Below are 10,735 nucleotides of genomic sequence, written 5' to 3' on the forward strand. Positions count from 1 at the left end.
GATGCCTGAAGGGCTATAAAACTGTTAATTTACTTTGGTCCTGTAATACCATTACTGTGGTGGCAAAGAATTGGAAATAGAGAGGATGTCCATCGATTGGGAAATGGCTAAACAAATTGTGGTATCTGTTAGTGATGGAATACTATTGTGCCATAAGGAATGATAAGCAAGATGATTTCAGTTCATGAAATGATACAGAGCAAACTGGGAGAACATTGTACACAGTAACAGCAATACTGTACGATGATCAACATTCTCAGCAATGATGAGGAATGCTATCCACCTCCAGAGAAAGAGCAGATGGATATGGAGCAAAGGATACTATCTCCTCACATCAGTGTATTTACAGCTTTATTTTGGATTTTTGGTTTTTTATGAGTGTGTTCTTACTACAATGACCAACATGGAAGTGTGTTTTGCATGATAATAAAAATGTTTTAAAAATGTTAAAGCTATTACTTATCCATTTTTGAGTAATACTGGGCTTTTTTATAGAGTCGGTTTAGGCATTTTTGATATAGTATTGAGACAACAGTTTAGTAAATCACATAGAAATAAAAATTCCATTTCTTTCATGGACTTGTAGTTGGAAGCCACTTATGTAGTAAATGAGAAAGATTTCTGAAATTTTGTTACCTATTAAGAGAAAATAAATGAAAATCTAACATTTATTGTAGGAGGAAATTTTCCTAGAAAAACATTTCATTATAAATTCGTATGATTCTTTCATGCATATTTACTTTTCTTGAAATAATTCAATTTGATTCAACAAATATTTAATGAATACTTACTATGCACCAGGAAGTGTGGTAGATGTTAAGTATATTATGATAAAAAAAAAGTTCTTTACCTCATGGAGTTTATATTTTACTGGCAGAAATAGCATATAATCAGATAAATAAATATAAAATGTGTGCAAAATTTTTATATTTTATTTAAATTTAGTTTGCTTATTTTATATTAATATAGGTTATATTAATGCTATAATAACATATTATATTAATTAGAATATAGTATATAGTAAATATTTATTAAAAATAAAAATGTATACTGTTATATAATAAATAATATGTTTTATATTAATAAAATTAATTTAAGCAAAGTTGGGGAGAATGCTAAAAATTGGGAACTAAGTTGAGGAAGAGTCACTAAAATCTTTTTATATACAGTGACACTGTTCTTTAGTACAGTCACTTTTGGTCAAACTATATGATATAGTACTCCTTTCTAGCGAGAATATATTGATTGTAAGGAAATTGAGGAAACTGATGCTCAGAAAGAATTAGTAATGTATCCATTGTCACACTGGCAGAATTTTAACATAGATCTTCCTGGCTTTCCATTGTAAAGAAAAGACATTATTTGCAATGGAAACAAGCCAGACTTCTCAGTGGTTTTGAGAAGCATTTTTTTAAACCCTTTACTTCGGGGCAGCTGGGTAACTCAGTGGATTGAGAGTCAGGCCTAGAGACAGGAGGTCCTAGATTCAAATCTGTCCTCAGATACTTCTCAGCTGTTTGACCCTGGGCAAGTCACTTGACCCCCATTGCCTACCCTTACCACTCTTCTGCCTTGGAGCAATACACAGTAGTGACTCCAAGATGGAAGGTAAGGGTTTTAAAAAACAAAAACAAAAAAACAACCCTTTTCTTCTATATTAGAACCGATACTAAGTATTGGTACTATGACAGAAATCAGTAAGAGCTAGGCAATTGAGATTAAGTGACTTGCCCAGGGTCACATAGCCAGGAAGTGTCTGAAGTCAGATTTAAAGCCAGGTCCTCCTGTCTCCAACCCTGGCACTTCATTCACGGAGCCACCTTGCTGACCCCCGAGAAGCAAGCTTGGAGGTAGTAAGACTTCAGAATCTGCACTACCACCTGCTAAATTGGTAGAGCTGCTTAAAAGAGGAAATTCTATTCCTTAGAGAAACTTAGTGTAGTAAAAACTTGGCTATTTGAAAGAACTGAATGGAAGATAAGTTTTTATGCTTGGAAAAAAAAAAAAAAAACATTGCTCTTGGATAAGCTAACTGGAGAGAAAGGTTCTTCCTTTATCTTTCCCTGCCCTGCCCAATGGTGCCTATGAGGGAGCAACCAATCAGAACACAGTCAAGAAAGCATACCTAGCACAACTCAGCAGTTCCTAGGCTAAGGGTTCTTTCTGTTTTGCTTGAAGGGCTTAACACTGACATACTAACCCAGATAAGAATGTGGTCCTAGTGTAGTAAGAGGGCAAAAAAAAGGCACCACATTTTTCAATGACTTTTTGTAGATATTCCTGAGGGAGATAAGAGACATCAAGTTCTGTAGTCTACAGTTGTGAGCTTCTCAGGTTAATATGTTCCCTTTTCATGTGCCTCTTTGTTATAGCTTTGAAAGTTTGTACTCTCTCTTCTTAGGAACCTATGCACATTGGATGGAGAGTGCATCCATGGATTATGACAATTTTTTTAAAATTGCTTTTGCTTTGTTTTCTATTAAATTATTCTAGTTAAGTGAATAATGGCTAATTTGTAAGAGGACACTGGAGAATATCAAGTGAGATAATACATGTAAGGAACTTTGAAACCTTAAAGGATTACACAAATTGTTATTTTTCTGTTTTTCATAGATTATTTTTTATTAGTCTATTCGGCATAACACAGAAAAAGTAAGAAAATATAATAACAATCCTCAAACTCACCACATCATTCACAGACACCCAAGGTGAAATACATTATGGGTCTGGATTCCTTATTCTTAATTGAAATCATGTTGTGATTTCAATTAAAACATTTATAGTAGGGAAAATTGTTTATAATTAAACTAGTTGTGTCATGTTTGATGGCAAAAATTAGTGTGAGTATTTTGAGAGAAAGATAGAAAGACAAAGAAACAGAGATAGAGACAGAAAGACAGAGAGATGGGAGGGCAGCTAGTTTTATAAGATGCTTAGTGTAAACTTCTTCAAACATTTGTAATTTCATTGGTGTGGTGTTCCATTGTAAGGACAATCTTTCTATGACTTAGTAGCCAATCTTTGAATGTTGGCGTGACCCCCAATTCCTTTACTTATGAAACAGTCCTGTTGATTCCCTATTGTTGATGGGGATGGGGCCTGGCACTCCATCTCTAAAAGGTTCATCATCACTGTACTAGCTAATAGGGATCTAAGGACAAAAAGGAAATAGAAATTCACCTTCAGGTAGGTTATATTCTAGTAGGAGAGAGAAGAGTGTTGGGATATGGAGAATTTACCTTCTTCCCCTTAGCCACTCTGCCTGTTCTCCCCTGGATTGTCAGTGCAATGAGATGAGAAAGGAATAGTAAAAGGGGAAGATCTCTGGCAGTAATAGGGTCTATGGAAATGAGGATAAAAGGGGAAAAAAGGAAAAGAAATTAAAATCATATTATTGGGGATCCTATGGCCCTCCTGATTGAGATAGTTATTCACTCCAGAATATGTGGCCATCTATCTATATATATGTGTGTATATATAAATATATTTATGCAAACTTAAGCTCTATCTCTCCCTCCCTTTCTCTCTGTTTGTCTGTCTGTCTCTGTCTTCCTCCCTCTGTCATTTCTCCCTTTCTCTCTCCCTCCTTCTCTGTCTCTCTTTTACACACTTTCTCCCTTGTTCTCTCTGTCTGTCTCTTTCTCTCTTTCTCTTCCTCTCCCTCCTCCCCCATTTAGTCTATTTGTCTCACTCCATCTGCCCCCCCCCCCAATATGTAATAGAAAACCATCTTGGCACTGTTGAATTTTTGTCTATAGAAGGTACTTTAATAAATGTTTTTCCAATGAATACTTGTTGAATCTATAAGCTAAGAACTTCCTCCAATGTAATTCTGGTGTACAGTATAAAAGTTATGGCTTGACTATTGTTGTGAGGAAGATTAGATTAGCTAGTGATTAGGAATTAAGTTGTACATATCAGGAAGGAGCTGGAGCTGGGAACTCCAGGTTGGAAAGAAGGAGCAGGAAGAGGTGACTTGGCTCTGAGTGGGACTCCATTAGGGGTTAACACAAACTGTGGTTAGCCCTGGGAGCACTCACGAGTAAAAGGACATCCTGCTTTCTGATTTTCCCCTGGGATCCTGAGTGGTGTGGCATCTAGCAAAAGGTGAGAAGATCAGGAGTCCTGTGCCAGGGAAGAGGTGAAGTTTGAGTTCTGGCGGACAGTGCTTCAAGCAAAACCCTCGCTACTTGGTACCTGAGACAACTTTGGCTACTGGCATCCAGAGATCATCAGTGGATTGCAGTAAGAATCCCAAAGCCACAAAAGCCCCAGCTGTACTCAAGCCTGGCAGGTTCCAGGTCTGAGGCAGTCACCCATAGACTCCATTTATAGCTCCTTGGGCCCTGTTAGTTTAGATCACTTAGATAAGAGTAGAATAAGTCCTCCCATTGCCCTGTGGTTTTATCCTTTAGATTTTAAGTATAGAAATCCTTTTCCCACCTTTTAGTCAAACATAATTAAAACTGTTAAGTCCCTTTTACCTTGTCAGCCTGTTTCTCGACTCTGGCCTAGGGGAAGCTAAGTGACAGTTAAGATCAACCGCCATTCCTGTGGGAATCCAGTAAACTCTGGTCTTTCCATCCTGGTCCAGTCTCTCATAAATCCCAGTGTGCGTGTTCCCACAAACCACTTAGTTTATTTATAATATCCCTGGTGACCCCATTATCTTACTTATATTTTCCACACTATGACTAATTGTTTTAACATCTTTTGTTAATAAATAAAATCTCAAATGACTATACATTTTATAAAGGAGATATATAGCTTGAGCATTTGAAAACTTACCTAAATTGGTTTAAATAATTTTATTTAGAATTAGTAAGAAAAAAGTTTAATTGATTAAACAATAACAACTTTAATTATACTGTTTAGATTTGAATTTGCTAATCTATTCTCCATATATAAATGTTTTTCTTATTCCTGCATACATACTATACTCTCTTAATTTTTGAGGTTCAATTTGGATTATGTTTAGAGTATTTTGGGTTTCCTGACTGAAACATGCTTGGTTAACTGAGTTGATAAATTCCTGTAATTATGTTTGACATAGGAAGTGGGTTTCATTATGCCTCAATGGCTCAGTTTTCATACCAATTACATACTGCCTAAAAATGATTAGTATCTCCTGATACTGAAAATGACCAAGATTATTTGATTCTTATCCCCAAAACTGAGATCATGTTTTAGTAATTCTAGTACTAGAAGTCAAATACTGATTAATGCTGACGATCTTATGTCTCTTGGAATTAGACATATTATGCTCCTTATATTTCATTAGGATTTTTCTTTTTGGGAGATCTAAGATAGAATTGTCCTGGGAGGCATGTGTTGGTTTGGAATTATGATATAAAGTCAGTCTTTTCATTGAAATATTACTGTGAATTTCCACTTTTTAGAATTGTTACCAAATGCATCATTCTGGTTATTTCAATTTGGTTAGATGAAAGCTGCCAAATCTACTTTAACTGTGTACCTAGTGATTCATGTTCATGAAATATATTGTTCCTTAAGGAGAATATTTCCTTTTTTGCTCTTTAAAATGTCTTTAATATTTGTTGGATTGGACTAAATTCTAAAAGTGTTAAATAGAACGCAGAAAAATGAACATGGAAACTATATTGAATCTAATTAAATTTATCCTGAGAAATTAAACAATAACAATTAAATATTAATAAAATAATAAATAAAATAGCAACAATGATAGCTAATATTTTTATTGTACTTACTATGTGCCAAGCAATGTTAAGCACTTCATAATTATTATTTTATACAATTTTTAAAAAATTTATTTTCATTTTTTAAACTTTGATTTCTGTCTTAGAATCAGTACTGTGTATTGGATCCAAGGCAGAAGATTGGCAAGGGTTAGGCAATGGGGGTCAAGTGCCTTACCCAGGGTCACATAGTTAGGAAGTGTCTGAGGCCAAATTTGAACCCAGGACTTCCTGTCAATCCATTGAACCACATAGCTGTCTCTAATGTGATTCTTACAACTCTGTGAGATGGCTATTATCCTCATTTTAAAAGAAGTTGAAGCAAACAGAGTCTAATTGATTTGCTCAAGGCCCCATGGCTAATATGTGTCTGAGGTTGAATTTCAGTTTAGGTCCTTTTTGTCCCTACGCCTCGTGCTCTATCCACTATGCTACCTAGTTGCAATTTCCCCATGTTCTTAATGTGTTAAAAACAGATGCTTATTTATCCTGATTGGAGAGGGAATGAGGAGTAAGGGTTAAATAAATTTCTTTTTGTTAAATGAGCAATATCGTATTTGCTACACGTAGATCCTGATTTGTAAAGAACTGGAATACATTTTCTTCCTTTTTTAAAAAAGCAATACCCTTCCCACCAAAATATTCTGAATATAGTTAATTAAACCTTTTGGGAGCCCAGTGGGGAAGCAGTTAGGGTCAACTATGAGTGCAGGAAAGAGCAGGGGTCCTTTACACCGAGAAGGTCATGACTGTTCTCTAGCAGCAGCTCCTGTGCTAAGCTGCAGACCCACATTTCTGGTACCGGATCCTGGATTCCTCAGATGAGGCTCTGCTTCTGCCAGTATTCTAGAGAGGCAAGACCTCTGGGAGGGAGACAAGGGTCTGAAGAGCTAAGAAGCAGGGGAAAATGCGGCGAGGCAGCCACGAAAAGAATTTCCCCATGTCCCCCCACTTTTGTTTCTCCTTGTCTCTCATCTGGGGAAATATCTGGGAGTGCCTGATGCTGGTTGAATCACATGTGTCTGCTTACCTGAGGGCGAGTGGTTCAGAGCTTCTGGCACAGGAAGCACCCCAAGGGAAATTGGCTGGGATAAAGCCACATCAGCTAGTCAGCAAAAGCTGTGTCCTTGACAGCACCTTTGGAAATATTCTGCCTCCCTTAGAGTCTGTCTCCCGCTGAGGTCAGGGACCTCTGACACTTCTGGTGATTCTGAAAGGGCTTCAGGATATTGCAGTGGCTAGATGTCACACCATGGCCATAATTATCTTTTCATAGTGCTACAAGATACTAGGATGGATAGGAAATTAAACTGAATCCATACTGGCCCTATGACATAACCCCTGAAGGTGGCTTGCTGATAAAAACTCTGATATTACTCTTGGACTTGTTTGTTTTTTCTCATAAAAGCAGATTAGAGGTCAGTCAAAAAAAATCAAGATACTGTTTTCTCATCCTTGTGATTCTGGACAGAAAGTATATTAATGAATTTATAATAATTATTTACATTAACTTAATGACAGAAATTCCAAATAGCCTCAGTTCTAATACATAAAGCTTCTTGAAAGGTTATTTTTTCTAACATAAAGGATTTTTCCTTTAAAATCCGATTCCTTTCAAAATTGACTTTAGTTTACAAGAATAATGATTCTGTAGGATCATAGGTTAGATGCAGAAAGGATCTCAGAGTCTCTCTAGTTCAACTTCATTTTACAGATGAAGAAATTAAGGTCAAAGAGATCAAATCATTTGCCCGAGGTAATAAGTAAAAAAGGCAAAATCTGCACTGATCTCTTCTGAACTCAAGTCCAGTTTTTTTCCTATTTTACCTCATCAACTTTTTTTCAGATTTACATCTCCATAATTAAAGATTATTAATAATGTACTTTACTAATAATGCTTTACTAACCAGCAGATGAACCTAATGGTTACAGCATCAAATGTGTGATAAAAATGGAATAATAATGCCATTTTCCTATCTTGACTTCTAGACATCTACCTGTATGTCTCTCAGGGAATCTCTATCTCAACATATCCAAACCGAGTTTCTTTTCCTTATACATAAGCCTGGTAAGCTCATTATTTTTAAAATTTCTTTCTGACTTCAATAAAAAAATAAACCTTAATCCTCAAATGAAATTTGAACACCACAACCAAGATGAGAGCCCCGAGAGTCCCACACCAGAGAGGGGCCCAAATCTCATATCCCAAGAATATTTTACACCTGTAGGCAAAGAAAAGCAGAAAAAAAAACAGTTTCTCGTTTCTTTTTTTCAGGGACAAACTTCATTATAATTACATAGCATTCATAATAATTATTCTTTTCATTGTAATCATTGTGTAAATTATTTTTCTGCTTCTCTTTAGGATGCTCCTGCTTGCAGGTGACATTTCACTGATTGTGTGTAGCCCTGGAATATTTCAGAGTATCCCAAATGAGATTCATAATCACTTAAGAGATTTTGAAATCATTATTCATGCAGGAAAAGCAAGTGAAGAAGAATGCCGACTACCCAGACTATGATTTGGACTGGGATGGAAAGTTCATTCATTCATCAGGATGTCTGTCTTGGATAGACACTAAAGAGAGATAATTAGCTGGGTCTGGACTGAATAAGAAGTGAATGGTTAGACCACCTTTGACAAATTGTAAAAAATTTAAAATAATATTAATCTCTTCCCTGAAACAAGCCTTATCTTTTAACTTCAGGAATGTCTCAGTGATGCTGAATGGTTGCAAGTCATGGAATACTACAGTCTCCAGAGACTTAAACTATTGGGTTATCCCACAGACAAGAGAAGAAGCATAAAGATGGTTTCATCTCTGTTCCAATCCATCTTCCACTCAGTGGTCAAAGTGGAATTCCTAAAGTATATGTCCTGTCTATGTCACTTCCCTATTCATTCAACTCCAAATGACTTCATGTTATGTCCAGTATCAAATATAAAATAGTGTTTCGGCTTGTAAAACTCTTCATTACTTGGATCCTTCCTAACTTCCTAGTGTTCCTAAATCTTACTCCTGTCTGAGTACTCTGGGATACAGTAGCATTGAACTCCCTGCTACTCCTTGAACACAAGCTATACTATCCTGACTTAATGCACCTGCATTGACTGTCCCTATGCCTGGAATTCTTTCTCTTCTCAACTCTGTCTCCTGGTTTCCCTGGTTTTCTTCAAGTCTCACCTAAAGTTTCACTCTCTATAAGAAACATAGGTCTCCTGGCCTCCCTTAATCTTAATATTTTCCCTTTGAGGTTACCTCTAATTTATCCTATCTATAACTTTATGCATAATTGTTTGCATGCTGTCTTCCATATTTGACAGTGAGCTCCCTGAGAGCAGGGGTTTCTTCTCTCTCTCTCTCTCTCTCTGTCTCTGTCTCTGTCTCTGTCTCTCTGTCTCTCTCTCTCTTTATACCTTTTCTTAAAAGAAACCTGCCCTGTGAGGGTGCAGAGCTATGAGATAAAGGTTGTTTGGAAAACCTTCTACTGATTGGAAAAGGCTAATTACACATTATTCCCCTATACCGGGTGTAGCTCCATTATTTCTTGCTTTCTCTCTATTTTGATGTGAGGCAAAGAACAAAAATAGATTAAAGTGCATTTAATTTAATTTTTAAAAAATATGGAATATTTTACGAATTTGCATTTTGTCCTCATACAGGGGCCGTGCTAATAATCTCTGTGTTGTTCCAATTTTAGTATATGTGCTGCCAAAGCAAGCACTGAGGTGCATTTTAAAAAGCAATTTGGAGCAAAACAGCTATGTAGAACAGAAATTCTATTTTGTGGAACGTGAAGGAAAAAGTAGATGGAATGTTATTCAGAGGTCTTAGAGATCATGATGTCTTTCTAGGATTTGGCAGACAAGGTCCCAGATCACGTTTCCCTTAGGGCATTTAGAGACTAAAATTAAGGGGAAAAAAAGCAAGCTGTAACTGACATTTTAATTCTGAGCTGCCCAAAGTCCCATTATTAGCAGAGCCACAGGGTTAAGAGCAGTGGATTTTTCCCAGGGCTTTTGATTTGAAAAGAAATATGAGGATAAATTTTCTACTTAGGCCTAAGAGATTGTTATAGTTAAATTAAGTAGTAGTTGATAAAAGTTAAGGTTTCTATTTACGTAGAAATATAGTCCTTTCTGGGCTATCTTTATAATTGACGGTACCCTCCATGGGTAAAATTCTAAGAGAATAGCTACTACTCAGGTTCTAGGGCAAAATCTGGGGATGTGGAATTCCAATTACTATAGCTCATGAGCTCTCACCAGTTATCTTTTCCCCATTAGTCACCCAGTAGATGCAATATCTCATAGCAAAGACACTTTCTATGATAGCCTAGTAAGAACCATGGGTAAAAATAATTTACCTCCCACAAACCTGGGATGTATTTTCTCAAAAATATTCAGTCCATGGGAAGAGTGGGCACAGACTTAGGGTACAGCCATAGTATGGTGCACAAATAGAGAATGAACATGGCAAAGCAACTCTCTAGGATTTAATATTCTTGATGTCTTTTCTTTCCTCATGGAGTCCTTCAAAGTATAGCATTTCTTCCTGGTTGGGTAAGTTAGTTAGGCTTCCAGGGTCTATTTGTCTGTGTAGCTAGCTCAGTTGTCCCTTCTCTCCCTCTCCCTCTCTCCCTCTTCTCTTTTGAATCTATAGCTACTTCTTTGTTCCCTGAAGCTGCTAGAATACTTCCTTTCTGTATCCATGTGTGTCTTTACTCCTTTCTGGATGTGCTGTCTTCTATTCATCAAATAGCTTTAATTCAAACACCATGGCTAATGGTGGGAGGGAAGGAGAAGAGAAAAATCCTCTTATAAACACAGACACACAGACACACAAACACACAGACACAGACACCTATACACTCTCTCCCTCTCCGTATTCCCTCTTCCCTCTCTCCCTCCTCCCTCTCCCTCTCCCTCTTCTGTCTCCCTCTTCCCTCTCCCTCTTCCTCTCCCCCTCTCTACCTCTCTCTCCCCTCTCTCCCTCTCTCTCTCCCTCTCTCCCTCT

The 10,735-nt window shown here is 36.9% G+C and overlaps 1 protein-coding gene and 1 non-coding gene across 2 annotated transcripts in view; both read right to left on the minus strand.

The window, feature by feature from the left end:
• The window catches only part of RALYL (RALY RNA binding protein like), a 572,389-nt gene that overhangs the window by 124,743 nt on the left and 436,911 nt on the right, over positions 1 to 10,735 (minus strand). The window lies entirely within an intron of this gene.
• Positions 9,337 to 9,443, minus strand: LOC123232687. The gene has a single exon (XR_006505214.1). It is a non-coding gene; the product is annotated as a U6 spliceosomal RNA (small nuclear RNA).

Source organism: Gracilinanus agilis, chromosome 1, assembly GCF_016433145.1.
Source record: "Gracilinanus agilis isolate LMUSP501 chromosome 1, AgileGrace, whole genome shotgun sequence".
In the NCBI taxonomy this organism is placed as follows: domain Eukaryota; kingdom Metazoa; phylum Chordata; class Mammalia; order Didelphimorphia; family Didelphidae; genus Gracilinanus; species Gracilinanus agilis.